This window comes from Carettochelys insculpta, chromosome 7 (assembly GCF_033958435.1).
Source record: "Carettochelys insculpta isolate YL-2023 chromosome 7, ASM3395843v1, whole genome shotgun sequence".
NCBI classification, from domain to species: domain Eukaryota; kingdom Metazoa; phylum Chordata; order Testudines; family Carettochelyidae; genus Carettochelys; species Carettochelys insculpta.
The window spans coordinates 17,940,090-17,961,249 of NC_134143.1; the positions used below are offsets into that span (position 1 = coordinate 17,940,090).

The 21,160-nt window shown below is 44.3% G+C and overlaps 1 protein-coding gene across 1 annotated transcript in view; it reads left to right on the forward strand.

Annotated features, from left to right (window-relative positions):
- The first annotated feature begins 1,011 nt into the window (after positions 1–1,011).
- Positions 1,012–21,160, forward strand: part of TSPAN14 (tetraspanin 14) — a 66,959-nt gene continuing 46,810 nt past the window's right edge. Inside the window, exon 1 of the mRNA XM_075000082.1 lies at positions 1,012–1,405. The gene's annotated coding sequence lies outside the window, so the exon portion shown is untranslated. The remainder of the gene's footprint in view (positions 1,406–21,160) is intronic.

Here is a 21,160-nt window from a genome sequence, read left to right on the forward strand (position 1 = left end):
ATGTGGCTCCTATGAGACTGTGGGTCAGAGCAGCTATCTTTATAGGCTGGGGTGGGGTGAAACATGGAGCTGAGTGAAGGAGGGGTCAGTGGCAAACAAATTCCCAGTGGTAGTGGGTGAGGGGTGTGGGGATGGTGGGCACTATTGGGGAGCAATGGAGAATGTTGGAAGGCAATGGGGTAGGTTGGGAGCAAGAGGATAGTGGGAGCATGCAAATTTTTCAATTTCAGAATTGGGAAAGGAGCCCCTATTCTTGCATCAGTGCCTTGTGAGGCCTTATTACACTAATGTCTTCATGCCCAGGAGAATTAAAAACCTAGCTTTTGCTTTAACAAAAAAAAAAAAAAAAAAAAAAAAATTCCTATCTCACAGGATTCCAGGAGCTGAGAATTGAAGATAAATATCAAACAGTGCCAGACTTGCAATGAAAATAAGGCGTGTAGCAATGCTCGGTAGGAGACTTCAAAATGATTTAAAGTAATTCGAAGTCCTGGACAGGATGGAACCCACCCTGGGAGCTGGCTAATTATAACCTCCCAGGAGGCTATGTATAATAATTAATCTCCTGGGCTGTCTGAAGTACAGCGGAGCCGTTGCCACGCACTTGGAAAGCCCTGTGAGAGTGTAAGACAGCAAGTCCGACGCCCTGGGTGCGTGGGGGACTCCTACCCAACTAAATAACCCACCAACGGGTGGGCATGGCGGAAACCTGCGCGCCCCGGGCATTGCTGAGCGTTTCTCTCGGGTAATTTTAGGCCAGCCGATGAACTTCCCTGCTGCAAATAACTGGAGCCAGAGGCTGCGAAAAGCTGGGCGAGGTGAGGGCAGACCCGGCTGCAGGAGGCCAGGCGAACGCTCCCGGGAAGTTCTCCTTTGCGTCCGATAGCCCCGGCTGCATGCGCCCTGTTGCACAAGAGAGGCGGGGCCTGACAGCCGGGCTCTGTGCATTTCCTGCCTGCCAAGGGGCGGGCAGCCGCTACGCTCACCCGGGAGCCAGGCTGGGCAGGGCAGTCCGCGCCGCAGACCCGGGCGCCCTTGTTCCTTCAGCTGGGGGAGGTGGGAGTTTCTTTTTACGCTCGATCCGCTCTCAGGGACTAACCCGGCAGGAAGCAGCCGAGCAGCTCCTGCGCTTTGGGCGGCCTCTCGCCCGAGCTGGGGAAAGTTACTCCGGGGCCGCTGCTCGGCGAGTCGCGTTTCCTGTGCGGATCTCGGCTGTGCACCGACCCTCCCTCCTTGCCTGCGGCGGTCCTTGTGCTGCTGTATCTGCGGCTCCGGCTCCGTGCAAGCCGGAGGGCTTTCACCAGCTCATTCTCCCGGGCGTTCTGTTTCCTAGTGGCGCCCCTGCTTCCCAGCCCGGACAGCCACATTGTTCCTGCTGCCGTGTGACTGCGCCCAGCCTCCTGCTGTAAGTGCTTCCTGCTCGCTGGGGGAGTTGGGCAATGCATTCGGTCGCTCGGTTAGCAGGCAGACTCTCCCGGAGCGTGGCCCTTGACACCCCCGCTTATTAACTGCGGTGCTGGCGTGGAGTTCACGCGCCTGTCCTAGTGTCCACCTGCTCGGCAGGAGGAGAGAGCTGAAGATCTGCCTAAAACTTCTCCAGCAATGAGCAAAGCGAATCTCGGGGGGCCAGGTTGTAGCAGGGAGTGACTGTGCTGGAGATGCACCTAGTTCCACGTGGGAGAACGTTCCCTGTAACCCTGATAGAAATGATCCCCTTTGACATCCACCACTTGAGTTACCGAGCTGGTGGGAATGTTCTCACAGTATTTTTTTTCTAGGGTCTTACCCGCACCCCTGGGACAGGCCTTGGTCTCTTCTAGCTGTCGTAATGTTAAAGATGATGCTGCTGAGCGATGGCAGCACTTGAATGGGAAGATAAGGTGCTGCAGGAAGTGGGGCTATCACTAGACATGTGGCAATCATCCTTCAGGTTCAATAATAAAACGATGCCAAGATGGGTTTGGCTGGGCTGTTGTTCTGATAAATTAGAAAGTGGAGGTCCTGGCCACTCAAGGCCAGTAAAAGGACTTCTTGCAGCACAAATCAAATGCCCTGCTTAGGCCTAGTTGCAGTTTGATCAGTTGCATTCTCCCTTCTTCCACCCCATTGCAAGGAAATGTGTTGTTATAGAGCATTGTTTGGTAGCTGCTTTGTTCCACCCAGAGAGGTAGGTTGAGTAATACTTGTTATTTAAGTCTTGTTTACATGGAAAGCGTTCTCTTTTTCTGTAACCAAAGAGTATATTTAAACCTCTGTACATATTGTTATAATCACTCCTTTCTAACTGTATGAGTTGCCCTATTTTTTCCTTAGTCTACATTTTTGCAAAGGGTGTAAGCTAAACTCAGTAAAGCCACTCATATTGTAAGTGCCCACACAGAGAAGCTATTCTAGTGTAACTGCAGAATTGGTGTAACTGTTAAAACTTTCCTCTGTAGACTTGTAAGTAGAGCTTTACTGTCAGCAAAGTGCTGTGTGAACTCAAAGGTTCCAATTCAACACCTCCCTAATTTAAGATTAAAGTTAGGCACATACTTAGGTACCTTCTTGATTACAGGGATTCCCTTTGGAATCCTTCAGGATGGTTATTTGTATTACTGTGGCACCTAGGAGCCTCAGTCATGACCAGGACCTCCACTGTGCTTGGGGCTGTACAAAAGCAACAAAAGGCTGTCTCTGTTGCAAGGAAGGGAAAAAAGTACTGTAAATAAAGGATTACATTCTAGTGGCAGCGGTGAGCAGGAGGAAGGGGATGGGCAATCAGGCCTTATTCATAAGGGGGTGAAATTGATTCAGTACTATACAGCTCTTGTTTGCATGGTTAAAACCAGCAGTGCCTTTAAACAATGAATATCTAAGAAAAATGATGAAAGCAGAGTGTGTTTCTTAGAGAGAAATGCCTAAGAGTGACTTTGCATCAAGCAATGAAGCCTTGGGCTATGAGCACCAACCATTTGTGAATCTCCAGGCCGTGGCCAGCAGTGAAATGTCATTGCTAGTCCTAAACAGCTAAGAGCAGATACCCAGCTTTTTAATGCTTGAGAAGGATGTGTTGTGTGGGTTACTGTTGCCATTTGTGTGCTGCTGGACTTTGGGTAGGGGTAACTCGGTGAGATGGCGGGATGGGAATCATAAGCCATTCTGGGACTTCTATTTAGGATGCAACGTGGCTGGGTTGGTTGAAGAGGAAGAGGGCTGCTGTTTTGGATTTCCTCCTCTTTGATGTGGACTGGTGTTCTGTGATGTGGAGTTATTCTCTCGGAAGACATGGTTTGCAGAGTGTGGTGTGTCACCCTAGGAATGGCATTAAAAGAAAGCCAGTTACCTTCATATTGAGCAAAGTATCCTGAAACCAACTGCAGTGCTTTCCCAAGTAACTACTATTACAACAGAAATGAGCTGTTGTGCTAGATGGGTTTTTTTTTTTTGTTAACTAGAACAGAACCTATATGTTAACACTCTTGAGACAAGTATTTTACAGCAGCTTTATTGTGGGGTTTCAAAGAGTATTTTGAAATATATCACAAGTGCTTGCTTGCTTGATTTATAAATTTAATCCTGGCAACTCCTGTGAAATAAACATGGTATTATCTCCCTCTTAGAGGAGTCAGAAGCTCTGGGTACCTGAGACCAGGTCTATATTAGACATTAAAATGGATTGTACATAAGTCGATTCTATCTACATTATTGCTGTAGCTGTAATTGCCAATCTACAGTTGACTTATCCGGCCATCCTCACAGATAGAGGTTGCTGGGAGAAACTCTCCCATCCTCCCTTACTCCTTGTGATATGGAGGAGTACAGGGGTCGACTGTCAATCCCAGATAATTTGATTTCATGTGTCTGTACTAGATGTCCAAAATTAAATCCTGAAAGATTGACTCTGAGTGGGTCAATCTTCCACATAGTGACAACTTGTCTTGAGTGTGTTGCTCAAGATCCTACAAGAAGTCAGTGATGGAGCTGTGAATAGAATATGGGGGGCTGATTCTGCATTACTCGGTACCTGTGCTTCAGGCAAAAAGGAGAGTTGGTGCAAAGGAGGCTTTTAAGTCACCTTTGTGCTCTTTATACTCTGGGGCTCTGCAGTTGTCTGCCAGACCTTTAGTGAAAGTCAGAGCAAATTTAATTATTTATTAAAAATATTGAGTCTGTTCTGGTATGGCTATGGTCTGAAGAAGTGGGCCTGTCCCACGAAAGCTCACCTAATAATTTTTTTGTTAGTCTTTAAAGTGCTACTTGACTGCTTTTTTGTTTTTAGAGCAAATTTAGAGACTGTTCTGATTTGCACTGCTTCCAATGGCCCCTGAAAAGCCAAGAATAACTCCCTGATCTGTCCTAAACTGGGGGAAGGAAGGAAGGCCGATGTAGAGTCCAAAGCTCGTACTGTTGGAGGGGAAAGGAGCATTTGTGTTGGAGGTGACCAATGTTCCCGCTGGTATTTTCCATTTAAGGGCAGAATAAATTTAATGTGCACCAAGTTGTATATGGACATGCACCACCAACAGAAAAACATGCTGCCCACTGAGGGTGGATGTGAGCACTCTGCTAATCATCTGCGTGCCACCTGAATCTCTGTTGGGTGGCCACCCAAGCACTCAGCTTTCAGTGACTTCTCTGGGACTGAAGATGACAATTTGCTGTGTTTTAATGTAGTTAACGGAGCAGGTGAGCCAAGACTTGCTGGGTGAGTGGGCTTTTGTTTTAAGTCTGCAGCAGGGGTACTTGGGATGTAAGAAGTTAAGCAGCACACTTGCATGAGGTGAGCCGTTGGTGAACATATTCTTTTTAAGCAATAGCTTAGTATGTTGTGATATTGACAAGCTCTTCAAGGGTAGTTAAATGTGCGCCATGGAGCCTTGAAATATGAGTGGTAAAGTCACTTTCTAGGCAGCTGGTGGGCAAAGAATGTAAGAGTTTTATTACTGGGAACCTCCACTATAGGTTGGCTTTCCTATTCTTTTATCCAGTTTTGGCAGAGCAGCCTCTGGTGTTGGAAAAACATGAGTTCCTTTAGGGTATGTCTTCATTATGCTGGGGCTCAATCCGCTGGGCATTGATTTATCATGTCATTGAAGACACAATAAATCAGTCTCCAAATGTGCACCCATCGACTCCAGTACTCCAGCAGAACGAGAAAAGTAGCTGTTTTTGATGGGAGAGCGGTCCTCGTCAACCTTACTGCGTGGAAAACTTTGTGGTAGGCGTGTTGGTAAATTTGTGTAGCTAAAGTAGACCCATGATAAAGGTAAGTAGACAAGGCTTGAGTGAGAACAGGTCAAGTTTGCATTTGTTTATATGCTTTCTGGTTGTTTTTTTTCCCTATGATCTGAGAAGGGTTTATGAATGTTGACCTCTGTTAAATCCTCTGCTTTGTTGCTGAACTCTTGTGCCACCAAACTGCAGTTGTCTGGGGGCAGATCAAAATGTATGGTTTGTGTAAATCTGAGACAATGGAGCTATTTTTTCCCCTCAAAGTTTGCATTACAGAGCCAAGAATGTGTCTGCCCACTAGCTTATTGCTAGGTTATGGTTCTGTACAGCCTATCTTGTGGAGCAGTTTGAACAGACCATCCCTGCTGACCAAGTCAAAGGCCTTGGTCAGGTCGACGAAGGCTATGTAGAGTGGCTTTCTCTGCTCCCTGCACTTCTCCTGCAGCTGCCTTAGAGAGAAGACCATGTCAATGGTAGACCTCTCTGTGCGGAATCCGCACTGCGATTTGGGGTACACCCTCTCAGCAATCTTCTGGAGTCTGCCAAGGATGACGCGAGCGAACAGTTTACCAGTGACGCTTAGGACGGAGATTCCACGGTAGTTGTTGCAGTCACTTCTGTCTCCTTTGTTCTTATACAATGTTACAATGTTAGCGTCGTGCATATCCTGTGGAACCTCACCCTCTTTCCAGCACAGGCACAGTAGCTCATGTAGGGGTTCCAGGAGTGTGTCCGTGGCACATTTGATTACCTCTGGTGGTATACCATCCTGAACAGGGGCCTTTCCTGCTGCAATGTTGTCGATGGCTCTCTTCAGTTCATCCACAATCGGTTCTTGATCCAGTTTGTCCATTACTGGTAGGAGCTCGACAGCATTGAGGGCTGCGTCAACCACAATGTTCTCACGTGAGTACAGCTCGGAGTAGTGCTCAACCCAGCGCTCCATCTGTTTGGCTTTGTCAGCAATGACTTCACCAGATTTGGATTTCAGAGGTGCCATCTTGTTCTGGGTGGATCCTAATGCCTTCCTCATACCCTCGTACATTCCTCTGAGATTACCAAAGTCGGCACAGGTCTGGGTGCTGCTGCACAGACAGAGTGACCAACACCGCTGTCCTCGAGCAAGCTGGAATCCCAGCCATGCACACCCTCCTCAGGCAGCGTCGACTGCTGGCTTGGCCACGTCCACAGGATGAATGATGGAAGGATTCCAAAAGACATCCTGTATGATGAGCTAGCCTCTGGCAAAAGACCTCCCAGATGCCCCCAGTTGCACTACAAAGATGTCTGCAAGAGAGACCTCAGAGAGGTAGACATCGAGCTGGACAACTGGAAAGAACTAGCAGATGGAGGCAGGGGTTACACAAGGGCCTTCAGAAGGGCGAGTTGAAGATCAGACAGCTAGCAGAGGAGAAGCGAGCACACAGAAAGCACAATAAGGACTTGCCAGACACCCACTACATCTGCAAGAGATGCAGCAAGGACTGTCACTCTCGTGTGGGTCTTCATAGTCACAATAGACACTGTAAGTGAAGTCCTCAATTGAAACTTTAAAGGGCGCGATCCATAGTCTATGCAGACTGAAGGATGCTTACTACTACTACTACTACTGCTATGGTTCTGCACACTGTAGGTTTTCTGGGCACGCTACTTCTTCTCTTAAGGACTCTGTTGTGCTGTGCTTTCTTCTGGCATCAATAATGTGTTTTTAATAATACTTGACTGGGTGTAATTCATGGATGCTGTGCATTACTTACCTCTTTGTGGAAACACCTTGTTTTAAAACACCAGAACCAAGCTTGGTTTCCACTGTAGTGTTAGTATGTTTTGTTCTTTACCTGTTGCTTCAGGATTTGTTTGTTTGGGTTTTTTTTGCTGTTTGTTTTTCCCCAGTTAGAACAAATAGGTGTATACATGGCCCCCTCTCCCCCACATCCCAGCCAGTAAAGATAGAAACTTAGGGAGGCCTTCCTTAGAACGCACCGATGCAGGCTGCCTATTCTTCCAGGTCCTTGTTTCTATTGCTGCTTCCCAAACAGGACTGTTGGCGCATAGTGATAGGCTGTTAGGAAGCATCTCAGGTTTTACAAGCCTACGGGTATGTCTACACGGGAACAAATCTTCAAAATAGCCTTACTAATGAGACGCTGAATTGAATGCAGCACAGTTACCTCTCATAGTTCAAATCCAGCAGTACTATTTCAGGTAGGCTGTGTCTACATGGGCACAAATCTTCAAAATAGCCATATTTCATAGATTACTAACGAGGCGCTGAATTGAAGTGGCTCGGCGCGGCTACACAGGGGTCCTTTTCAAAAGGACCCGCACCTTTTGAAATCCCCTTATCCCGCTCACTGAACGGAATAAGGGGATTTCAAAAGGTGCGGATCCTTTCGAAAAGGACCCCCATGTAGCCATGCCGAGCCGCGCGCTTTTGAAGCGTCATGGCCGGAAGCGTCCTAATGCTAATAAGGCGCTGAATATTCAATTCAGTGCCTCATTAGTAATCTTCGAAATATGGCTGTTTTGAAGATTTGTGCCCGTGTAGACACAGCCAACCTGAAATAGTACTGTTGGATTTGAACTATGAGAGGTAACTGTTCTGCATGGATAGAAGGCCAGAGAATAATGGCTCCTCTCCTCATCAGCTGCTGCTGAGGATGAGTCAAAAGGAGGAAGTGTAGGAGCATGTGAGATCTTCAGACCATGTGATATGCCCAAAGTGAGGTTTTATCGGTCTCAAAGGTGGAGGCTGTCGTCATGGGGCACTTCAGGGGATGAGACTCTTTCTAGGAGCTTGTTGTTGGTGTATTTATTACACTCAAACTCTTTGGCTTGTTTTGACATTATTTATAGAACACTGCTCTGAAGGGTACCTCCTGTGTGGCAGAAATGAGCCTCATTCTGCTTAATTGACTTGTCACTTCAGCACTGCACCTCAGGCTCTAACTATGCAACATTAGTTGGAAAATGAAGTTCAAATACAGCCCCACAATGAAATAGCTCCAAAATGTTGTTTCCAGCAGTGAGGTGCCAGCAAAGCAAACTCCCTGTCTTTCTTGTGCAGTCAGGCAGCTTGCTGTAGAATCCAGTGACAGTGTCCGAGAGTCATGCTGTTCTGGTATGGCTATGGTCTGAAGAAGTGGGTCTGTCCCATGAAAGCTCACCTAATAAATTATTTTGCTAGTCTTGAAAGTGCTACTTGACTGCTCTTTGTTTTTCTTTTGATTTCCTGTCCCCAGCCCTTCCCTCTCTCTCTCTCTCTCTTTCAAAAGCAAATAAGTGCTCCCTGCTGGGAATGAAGCCTATGTTCCTAAAATTTGCATTCCCACTTCCAGTCAGCCTCTTCGCAACCAAACATTGCTGTGAGTTGGAGAACAGATTCTTTCTGCCTTCATCTTTAGAGAGTCAGGTGCTGGGGCCTCTGGCAAAGCAGTGACACTTGGGCTAATCCTCACCTTTGACAAGGACTCAAAGTTAAAGGACTCATTGTTCCTGCTTCTTCTCTTTGTTAACTGTAGGCATCTTGGAACTCTCCCTCCAGTCGTGCTGTGCATATTTGACTAAATGTATTTTTCTTGTGTGTCTGGTTTTATGACTAAGAATGTATGTATATAGTGAAGAATGGTGACATTTTCTATGGTATGAGCCTGGTTGAGAGATGACTATAGTTGGTTGACAGTTTTCCTTCAACAGTCATGGGCTTTGGCCCCAGCTCAGCCTGTGTTGGAAAAACATGTTGATGGTGGAGTGTCTGTCCCCTATACTAGTTGCCTTTTTAGTAGTTCACCTGTCTTTGCCAACAACCCAGTTCTTCAAAACAGGGCACTACAGACCCATGTGCTCCCTGGGACTCACCTGCTGCCTGAGGAGCCAAGCTGAGAAGAACTAATGCAGAACCTGCTTGCCCAAGTGGGGAACGGAGGAGTGTTAGTCCCAGAGTGACTGACCAAGGGCAATTGTGGCATGATGGGGGTTGGTCCCCTGAAGTGAAGGGCCAGAGAAAGCTGGTGTCCAAGGAGGTTGAGAAACCAGCACAAGTTAAGAGCCAGGCCCTGAAGTTGTCTCCAGTCCATCACTGAACCACTCCAGCAATAGCTGCTCTTCCTGCCCTCCCTGCACCAGAGGCCGGTTTCTGTGGTAACCAGACGTTTGGTGTTTAGTCCGCAGTACTGACTGGACACTGCAAGTGTCCCTGTTGGACCAGACTTTCTGGTCAAAAAAACAGACAACCCTAAGTTCACATCTCTTCCACTGTGCAGTTTTCTATGTCGGCTTAAATATTTAATGTCATCTTTTCCCTCAGTGATAAATGGGCCTTACAGGTGTCTTTCATTTTAAAGTAGCTTCTAAGCAATAGGAACAGAATGATGCACTGCATCTTTTTTCTATTGGACGGATGAATGCTGTGAATTGTAAGATTGGCACAATGTTTTCATTTTTTGGATCTACTTTTCTCTTGAGACATAAAATTATTTCCAAAAGCCACAGCCTGACATGAGAAGCACCTGAAAGAGCAACTGCGAAATAAGTATCTTTCATTAGATGAGCACAATGAGGCCAAGGCCCTGAACTCTGGCGTGACGGGGTGTTTTGCTGCTTAATGAAGCATGCCACTGATCCTCTCCCTGGCCGCTTTGTCTCTGACGCCTGGCTGTTAAGAGCTTTCTCTAGTACAGTTTAACCTCCAGACAGGTCAGAGAACATCTGGGAAATCTTCAAGTGCACAGTACAATGACACTTACAGCAAGCAAATGAAAAAACAATGAGGTGGAGTGAAAGTAGGATTGCTGAAGGAGCTGACTAATTTGGAGCTACCAAATTCCACGTACGGTGTCACTGAAAGGCAGGTGACTTCTGGGGGTTGCAGTTAAATGCTTTCCTGTGTGGTGGTTGGGAAAGGAAGGGAATTGCTCACCAATGAGAGAAAGGGACTCCTGGGGACTCGCTTACCATAGTACAAAAAGAGTTAGGACTTCAATTTTTAAGATCTTGTCTGCTAGTAATTCTCTGCCTCATGCTTAAGCATCTGGGCTGTATTTCCTTTGGCACCAGCTATATCCCCAGGCTATCAGGAGAGCAGTTTTAGCTGTCACATCTCACTTTAAGTGTTCTTTAAAAAGCATTGCCTCTCTTACAGGTATTGCTTGGCAAGTTTTTATGTTATAATTAATGCTTTGTGCTCTTCAAATGATTTCAAATGAAGACCCAGCTTGCTCACAATGGGTGTTTCATATATAACTTAGCAAAGTGTGCATTTAAAAGACCTCTAGCATTCTTATTGAAATTGCTCTGCTGCCTTCCTCTGCACAAGCCAGGCTGTTTCCTGGCATACTTCACAAGAGGTAGGAAGCTTGTTCCGATTCCCTGGGGAGGATACAGAGGCCTAGTGAAGCAATTGACAGCTTCTCATGACCCCATCCCTGCCCTTCGTGTGTGGGGAGGGGGAGAAGAATGAGACTTTGCCATCGGTATTGTACTCCAGCAGCTTGTTTTTTCTGTCTTGCCATGATGAGTCCTGAGTAAACCTGGTCATCACACACATTTCCTCAAACTTGTGTGCCACTTTCATGGTGCATACTGGCTCATTGTACATTGCCACTGGGGACATCCTGCATGACAAACCAAAATTTCACCCTTAGCTCACCCAGGTAAGTTGTTGAGAGGGTAAGAATATTCCTTTTGGTTGCTCTTTTCTCATGTTTTCCATTGATTTGTGTTTCAGGGCTTTCCTTGCTAGTCCTCTTCAACATCTCTCAAGCCTGTCTCTTTATCAGAAAAGCTCAGTACGCAGAATAATTACCATATGGAGTCACTGAGCTGTCTCAAAGACCACAAAGAGCCATTTTCACAGTGATCCCTGTGCTTGACTCTCATGAGTTGCATGTCAAACAAAGTACTCTGTGAGTGTTTTCAGGGCAGCTCTGGGGCATACATTCCTTTGCAACCAGCTCTGAAACTTCAACTGTTGAATGTGTCAGAAACCTGATAAGATTTTTCCCAAGCGGAAGGAACACCCTATGGTGCTAGGGTGTGGGCTTTATTATAAAAATAACGTTGAGCCTACAGGGCAGAATAGTAATCTGTCTTAAAAGACAAAAATAAAATCGGACTTTCAGTGATTCAGCCCCACATGTCTCAGTAATATGGACGTTACCTGGCTGGTTTTACCCACAGAAGCTCATGACCTAATACATTTGTTAATCTCTAAGGAGCTACAGGACTGTTTCTCTGTGAAGCTGCAGACTAATACACTACCCCTTTTAGATTATTGTCTGGCTGATTATACTAAACAAATCATAAATGTAGCTGGCATTGCATAGAAAAATGCATCAGTTTGTCCCAAGACAGCTGACTACACTGGAAACTTTTTTGTTCCTTAAAAGAATACTTTTTATTTTTAAAACTTGACTTCTGCCAGTAGTACTTTTAGAAAAAACTTGCATGGATCTCAGTTCTTGTCCCACCAAGGGCACAGTGTGTGACACAGACCCAAATGAAAGGGGTTTGAGTAATTATTTAAAAAAAAAAAAAGGGGGAGGGAACTTCATTGCTGCAGGATTCATTGCTTGTGTGTAAATACCTATTGGAAGTTTTGTGTGTAAACAAGTTTAAGTAGTAAAATGAATGGCATCCATCATCAAGGGCAGTGAGTTATGTTTAGAAGTGTTGGGTGTTTTTAAATTGGTGTTCCTGTAAAAGGAAACTGGCCAAGAAAAGGTCTGTTCAATCAGGGTGGATGTGGCCCATTGTCAGTTGCTAGTGTGAAGGTATGAACATCAAGAGTGGAGAAACTGTTTTTGTAATGGGCCAACCACTCCCAGTCTCTGTTCAATCCTTGGTTGATGGAGTCAACTTTGCAAATGAATTGCAGCTCTGAAATTTTCTCTTTGCTTTTTATTTTTGAATTTCTTTGTTGTAGCACTGCTACTTTTAAATCTGTTAGAGTGTAGCAGTCATACAACAACCTTTTAAGTGCATCCCCATCCTGTCCCATGCAGGGTGTGTTTGTCCAACATATATATATATATTAAGCTTCTGGGTGACTCTCGAGGTAAATGTAACCCATTCTTAAGGATTGTTAAAATTTCCCGTCATGTAAACTGAGCAGATTGCTGCTTGCCCTACCCTCGCTGGATGTGGAGAACAATTGTACATTGTACTCTCATGTACTTGAAGATTATCTCTTTCAGCCTCAACTTTCTCTTTTCTAGACTCAACATGTCAAGTCAACGTTTTACATTTTCTTATGTCAAGCTTTCTAAATTCCTTATGGCTTTGGTTGCTCTCCTTGTCTTTATTTAATTTGTTTATATATTTGTTCAAGTCTGAAGCCTAAAGTAGGACACACAACGAGATAGTACCGTATGGATAACAAGATCCAGGTAAAGGCTAGAGAAACAGAAGTTAGGGGCTTGATACAAGAATTACTGGTTGAGGCTTTTTGGCTGATGTTATGTAGCAGATCAAAGTAGATTATTGTAATGGTCCCTTCCCATGTTGAAATGTATGAATCGTGTGAGTTGGTAACATATATGAAGATTCTAGTTAGAAAGACCTAATAAACTATTAATACAGGTCTTTGAGTGTGAGATTTGCATATTGGAGTGAACAACAAGAAATCTTCTGGCACCTTCTAGACTAACAGATATTTTGGAGCGTAAGCTTTTGTGGGCAAAGACCTGCTTCATCAGTTGCCCACAAAAGCTTATGCTCCAAAATATCTGTTAGTCTATAAGGTGCCACAAGACTTCGTGTTGTTCTTGAAGCTACAGACTAACATGGCTCCCTCTCTGATATTGGAGTGAAAGTGATCATAAAACTTCTTGCTCTTTTATGAAGATAATGTTAACAGGAGTCATAAAAACATTATAGCAATGTTGTAAATACAACCCATTTAGTTTTTATGGATAAGATCATATGTAAACTAAGACAAATGTAACCATATATTGGGTCCTCCCAAGCATATTGAAGTTGATCATTTGTGGAGAAGGGTCCCCCATGTACACAGCACTGCAAAACAAACTGACAGAAAGTTTTGTTCGGTTGGAAAGTTTTGTTCGCTACAGGCCCTTGCTGGAGGAATAATGCTTGAGTTGATGACTAACGGTTTAGTCAAAAATATCAGTCTGTATTCAGCCTTAGACAGTTACTGATCTTGTAATCCTCCTTCTTCGACTCAAGTCCCTTTTTATAATGAATCATAAATCCTATGAAAGAATTGCCACCTTGTTTATTAGGTGTATAACCATTGCTTCTAAGAGCCTTAGTCATGGACTCAGTCATGGACCAGGCCCTCATTGCTCTAAATGGAGATTGAACATTAACCAAAAAAACAAAAAAAAATCACTAGCTCAATGAGCTTGCAATCAGAATGTGCATGGTTTTACTAATGCCTACAGCACAAATGCATACACTTCATTATTTCCTTCTATCCTGATCTAGTTATTGTTGCCAAATTTCTACTCACACCAAACTAAACATCCTAATCCTGTCTCTTCGCCAGGGTCCTGTGTGCCTCTTTCCCCTCCCCAACCTCCGTCATGAATCACTACATTTCCCCTCCCTCTGGGCATTGCTCACCCTCTGCCCCCACCATCACTTTCATTGGGATGAGGTTGAGAGTAAGGGCTTTAATTCAGGGTCTGGGCTCAGGGGGTGGGAGGGGGACAGCAGTGAGGATGGGATTCAGGAGCTGACTCCAGGTTTGTCAGTGGGGTAGATGGATTCAGGATACCTATGGGCACTGACCCTGGATCTCTCATTGTGGCTTCCAGCCAATGGGAATGTGGAACCTGTGCTTCAGGTGGAGACAGTCGGTGGAGCCCTCAGCTCTCCCAGCGTAGGAGTCGGCTCTGCTGGCAGCTTCCAGGACACAGCACAAGCCAGAAAAGATCGGGACTAGCCTACCTTATCACTGCCGACTGGACTTCTCATGGCCCAATCAGCAGTGTGGACCAGAATCACCTTTTCAACCAGAATGCCCAGTCGAAAACCAGACCTCTGACAATGCTAGGCATACAAAAAACACAGTACCCTCTGTAAATGAGTACTGGAAAGAAAACTACCTGCTGATAATGGTTTGATGTATATACCATGCGGACATGTCAGAATATTCCTAAAATGTGGTTAAAAACAGCTTTAGTTTAGATTTTTATTCTTGAATTCTTATTGTCTGGTCTCCCTCACAGTACTTCGGGCTTTTGTTGCTGTTCACAGCTGTTTTCTGTTTTTTGTTTGCCTTAAGTGCGTTACAAGTTCTGAGTTCAGTTGTTTGTTTTTGCAGCTTCCAGAAGTTTTGTGTTCCGGAGTTAATGAAGCCCTGATCAAAAATGATTTGAGAGACCTGTAAACACTGCACAATATTTAAATGTCCTACAAAGTAAATAACTCTCTCATGGTTTTTATAGTAATTTGCCAAATACACACTAATTCAAAGTCCGTGAAACCCCATTGGAAGTAACTTTTTATGAATTTATCTTGTAAATATCCTGTACATGAAGTTTTCATTCCCAAAAGTGCTGTGTGTCCACTTTGCAGTCATATTTTTGCTGTGTCTGTCCGTCTATCCCAGGCAAAGGTCTACCATGTTCCCATTCCTTTCTTTGCCAGCCCTAACCGTTTCCCCAGCCACTGGGGGCCTGACCCAGCACCCCCCTGAAGCCTCCCCCACACTGTGCCAGCCCCTCCACCCAGCCAGCACAGGGTCCGTACAGCAAGTGTCTGTCTAGAACTTCTTTCCAGCTCAGCTTCTGTGTGCAAACGGAGTTGCGATAGGGCCTAATTCCAGGTCGTACATGTGTAGCTCAACTGACTTGATTTTGACTATCAGGATTTCCAAGATTTCCAAGACCAGCATCTGATGAAGTGAGTCTGTGCTCACGAAAGCTCATGCTCAAAACTTTTCTGTTAGTCTATAAGGTGCCACAGGACCCTTTGTTGCTGTGACTATCAGGAGTGACTTCTGCAGTATCCAAACAGATTAAGGTCTCTGTTTTATACTTGTCCTGAACTTTTCACCTGCAGGTCACAAAATGCGTTATAAGGATGAGTAATGTTGGAAAGTTCACAACTATTTTCCTCTATTTGAAAGTCAGTATTTACCTCCTGTAGACTCATTCCTTTCTGGAGCCATTTCCTTTATGACCTTTCCTTTAGTTTATTTTTCATCCATTCTTCTCTTTCTGCCCCAGGTTGCCTCACACTCAAAAATTGTGATTGTAATAATCACTTCTTACAAACTCTCCACCACTCTGTATCTGCAATTGTATCTTTTGTTGTTGTTGTTGTTGTTGTTGTTGTTCCCCAAAGCTAGGTCAAAGATTGCTGTCCTTTTTTAATTTGTCTATTGTGTGAGGAAGCCTTTATGTATCTTGTACAGAAACAGATTGCTCCATTTACTCCTTTATGCTTTAATGGAGCTGCAGCAGCATAATATTTGCGGAATGTAAGAGATTTAAGCCCCATGTATCCAACCTACATCCTGGTGGCTTTGTTTTTTTTTATTTTGTTTTCCCATTTTTACCAGTTTGTTCTCATTTAATTCTAATTCTCTTTGTACTGTATTGATCATTACTTTACGCCTCAGTTTTCAGTGTTTTGATAAGTGAATTACTAGGGTCATTAAGCGAACAGGATAAATAACATTTCAAAAGTCACTCAGTGTGAGCACCAGTGCACTCTTGTCCAAAGTTATCTGCAAATTTGATCTACAACAATTCCATGTGGATTACAGTCTTAGCTGAAGTTTCTACAGTACAGCTAGTATTTTCTAGTTTAAGGCAAAGTGTGTGTAAAACCAATTTATCAGTAGGAGGGGAAGCAAGCTGCTACCGGATGGTAGTTTCCAAATGGCCTATCAGGGAAAGGAACTGGATTGATCTGATTTGCTACTGGATTCCCTCCAGGAAACCTGGGAGGGCCTTCAGAACTGCCAGACCCCTGAGCCAGGTGTGTGTGTGAGGGTGGTGCCTCAGGTAGAGGGATGGGGCTGGGATTGCCTCCGCCCATCACTCACACCATGCTGGGTTCTGGCTGCTGCCACTGAGGCAGCTAAAGCCCCAGGTCCTTCTGAATCACTGAGATGCAGGGCGGTTGCCCCCTTTCCATCTCCTGCACCCAGTTAGCATGCCCGGGGAGTTCACAGCCTTTGGAATGCTCGAGATCCAGGACCTGACCTTCCTCCTTCTGGGTCTGCCTTCTCCCTCTTGCAGTAATTCAGGCAGTTCAATGGGACTAATACGCCCTTTAAAGTTAGGCCCTTTCTTAAATGCTGACTGAACCAGGTCCTCATGATATTGAGCTTGCGGTTTGTTCTGCTGCATTAGCATTGACTACAGGCTAAATCGCTGTAATCCGGCAACGTCTGTTGTCCAGCACAATTTTAGTTAGCCAGATGACCACTTATCGTGGATGTGACCAATTTTCCTGTGGTCCCATAAAGTTTATTTATAGCCACCAGTCCTGGCTCTCTGTGTTCTGTGCTGTTATATAGCTGTAATTTACCATTGTATGTCTTCTAAGAGCCCAATAAGCAGTGGAGGCATTGGCAATGCTGCTAGACAATATTGACCTCTTGTGGTCTGGCAGATTCTCTTGTTGGGCACCAGTCAGGCCCTGAGGGTGCCAGACTAGAGAGGTTCAACCTATAGTTCCAAAAACACAAGAGGAATGCCTCTCCTGGATAAACAACAAGAAGTCCTGTGACACCTTATAGACTAACAGACGTTTTGGAGCATAAGCTTTTGTGGGCAAAGACCCGCTTCATCAGAAGCTTCATCAGGCGCATCTGATGAAGTGAGTCTTTGCCCACAAAAGCGTATGCTCCAAAATATCTGTTAGTCTATAAGGTGCTACAGGGCTTCTTGTTGTTCTCGAAGATACAGACTAACACAGCTACCTCCCTGATATTTGTCTCCTGGATAAAGTTACTCCTTTTGCATAAGCATCTGCGGGATTGAGCCCTTAATCGTTACACTAGGAGTTCACTAGAATTTAAGTGGACGATTTTAGTTTAAAAACAAATACACTTTTCTCTGTGCTCAAACCTTTAATAATAACAATAAAAAAAACCCACACACACTGTGGCTGAGATCCCATAAATGTTTAAGGATTTGTCAATTTACTTAGACAAGTAGTCCGACTGACTTTAATGGCTCCCTCTGAGGGCTATTAAAATGGTTAGCCATTTTCACTCAGGACCTGCTGCCAAACTCTGGCATGACCATGGTGTCCCATTGAGCTCAGTGAGGCTGTCTGCCACTGGAGTTTGCCTGAAAGGGTTAGTTAACTGGTGAGCATATAGCTAAGCCTCCTGCTTACTGGTTAACAGCTTTAACTGTACTCACGTGGCATAGGGTTGTTTGTCAGCTTTAGATGTTTGCAAGATCAATTCCTTTAAAATCCTTCAGGATCTATGTTTTGTTTTTGTGTTTCTCCCTTTGCTGAGATCTGTGGCATGAATATGAGAGAGAAACACAGAACTGAATGGCTTTCTTTATACGCTGTGTCTACAGTTGCCGTAATAAAACACGCTAATTGGTGGAGAGAAAAAAATTACCCATGCAGACTTCCTCAGAAAGTAATTGGCTTCCAAATGCAGCTTACTGCTATTATGAAGGAAAATCTAAAAATTAATTTTAAAAAAGCTCAAAGCTCAACATTTTGAACCATGTGCACCTCCTTTAAAAATCTGATCAATATACAATGTGTTTTGGGATAGGATTTCTTGTGGGGGTTCTTGCCAGAGGAGACTGTGAAGGCTAGGACTATAACAGAATTTGAGAAAGAGCTAGATACATTTATGGAGGTTAGGTCCATAAAAGCTATTAGCCAAGGACAGGGATGGTGTCCCTGGCCTCTGATTATCAGAGGCTGGAGATGAACGGCAGCAGACAAATTACTTGATCATTGTCTTCAGTCCACCCCCTCTGGGGCACCTGGCACTGGCCACTGTCAGTGAACAGGCTATTGGGCTGGATGGACCTTTGGTCTGACCCAGTATGGCTGTTCTTATGTTCTTAGTGCCTTGTGTACAAGCCCCTTTCTGCCTGGAAGGCAGTGTACCCACCTGTCCGGGGAAAAGGATCAGAATTCCATTGGCAGCTTCTCACTGCCACTCTTTAATCCAGCCATTGAAGATTGCTATTGAGGAGTCTGTTCCTGGCAGCATTGAACATTCGTTTCAGTGATGCCTGTTGCTGCAGGGGAAGGATTACTTACACTAAATGTCTATTAAGTTAAGTGACTTGACTGAGATCACTACAAATATCAAAGATGGGGAAGCTGTGCTTGTAATGTGTAAGATAATTGCTATCTCTATTGAGACCTAGGTGCAAAGTGTCAGACTTGCAAATAAACTCCATTTCAGATATTTCCCTTCGTAATCTGCTGTTAAAGTCTCTTTGTTTTGGGACGCAGGATTTGTAGATCTGAAGAAGTGGGTCAGCCCATGAAAGTGCATCACCTAATAAATTTTGTTAGTCTTTAAAGTTCCACATAACTACTTTTTTGTTTTGTGAAGATACAGACTAACACGGCTACATATCTGTGACAATTCAGCATTCAGTGGTTCATCTTTCTCCCCAGAGTGACTAGTCTTCTCCACGCTTTTCCATCACAGCTGAAGTAAATGGAAGTCCATAAGGAAAGAATTTTCTGAACCTAAAAGGGCAACTAAAATGATTAGGGGCTTGGAACAGGTCCCGTATGAGGAGAGGCTAAACAGATTGAGACTTTTCAGTTTAGCAAAGAGGAGACTGAGGGGGACATGATAGAGATATATAAAATTGACAGGTATGGAGAGGGTGAATAAGGAGAAGTTGTTTACTTGTGCCCATAATACGAGAACTAGAGGACACCAAATGCAATTTAATGGGTAGCGGGTTTAAAACTAATAAAAGAAAGCTCTTTTCAGTGAGTCATATACTGTGCAAAAGGCTTGTTTTGTTTAGTAAAAATGAATTCTAATTACAGCTATGGTGTACCTGACTACTTAACAAAAGATTTATCAATATATTTTGAGGGTTATATCAATCAGTGAACATTCTCCACTTGTACATCAGATATTTTTCTGAAGGAAGGTTTATTTGAATTCAGTGATTCTTTTCTTAATTGAGACTTTCCACTTGCTGTTTCAAATTGCCCTGATTTTAATCTACCCTGAGTGAGTGAGAAAAGGAAAATTCTGATTTTCGGAAACACTGTAATTGGCTCTTCTGAAAAGACATTATACTTTCAGCTTCAAGCATGCCACTAGTCAGAAGCAGCCAGATCAAACAAATTAGCTTGTCATGCAGTAAAATGTAACAAGCTAGAATAATACATTGTGGCTGGAATAATGGAAGCAACTGTCATCCCAAAAGATTTGACAGGATATCTTTTTCTTTCCCAGGAGTTCAATGTTTTATTGCCAATAGCCTTGTAACCCTCTTGAAACTCAGTACTCTGCTCTCTAATTGTTTTGATTTTATGGTTTGCTTCACTAACTTGTCTGATGCTTGACCTAATGTAACCATTTATTAGGTAGAACGTTCATTTCCCTACCCTTGCCCCCTTTTTCTATATCTACTCAGGTCTTTCGCCTTGGTTTGGTGGGATTGGTTTAAAAATACTGGGCCAGATCTCCAGCTGATGCACCTTTTGACTTAAATTTTTATTGCTACATTAACACTGGCTGAGGCTCCACTACATTTATACTGTTGCTTTTGTAGAAAAAATGGCAGTATCTTGAAGAGCTGTAATGTTCCCCTTCTCTGCCTTTAAAGCCAAGTAATAGATACTAGTGATGGGGAAAGGCCTATCCTGTTTAGGTCATGGACATGCAGCAAGGGTTTTTAAAAAAAAAAAAAAAAAAAAAAAAAATCTGAGCAGTGAATAATAACACAGCTATAAAAACTTGAGAATCCTGGCACTTTGTATATAACAGTGTAATCTGTGGGAGTGGAACTGCCTTGGACTGGAAACTGCTGCATTCTTTTGCTGAATAGTTGTATCATTCCTCAGTCCATCTGTGAACTGCAGTAATACAGCTTTAAAAGGGTGTAACAGTATCCATCTGTATTAGTTCTCTGAAAAGTTCCCATTGCTGAAAGTGGGAAATAACTGTTGGCTGAGTGAGTCAGCATGACTCCATGTAAAATAATAAGATATATAAGTACTTCAGGGAAGCTGCTGATTACCACCTACTTGTTACTTTATATCTCTTCAGAGCACTTCACAATATTAATTAGCTGGTCAGCAAAGCTTATGAGGTAAGTTAATATTAATAACCCCACGCTATATTTTCTAGTCTGGCACTTCATAGTTCTGAGCATCTCCTACTCTGGGAAACACACCCATCCCTACTGTACATAAGGGGAACAGACTGAGTGACCTGGTCATGTTCACATAGCCAGTTGGTGCCCAGTGTTAGTTGCCTGGAACGTGTTGCCTCTCCATAGAGCACTGGTACTGTAACATCAGTCTGTATCTCCAAAAGCAAGAACTGAGAGACCATCTGTGTGTCTCACATCCCCAGGCAAAAAAGTGGTAATAGGCAAAATCCTGACCTTAACTGAGGTGGGAGCTGGGGGAACGGAGGCCTTTCAGCTCTCTCTTTTTGAGGATGCCAGAATAGGCTTTGAAGCAGCTGTGAAGATAAGTACCATGTTTCTGCTAAAAAGGGTGGAGAACTCAATAGAAATGTCCCATCTTTTCTTCCTTCAAGAAGTGGTCATTTCAGTTTTGTACAAGTCACACTTCCCAGATGTGGCACCCTCGGACCTCGGGGGTCCCAAACAAGGGATTTTGCTGGGCCAGGGAGGTTAATGTCTGGTCCTCCCCCGACCCGTGCAGCTGCCAGGGGACTCCAGGAGTTGGCTCCATTTGCACCCTTGCCCTGGCTCTTTGGTCCAGGAGCATCCCTGGCTCTGCCAAACAAGGGATGTCGCCAGACCAGAGTGTGCCC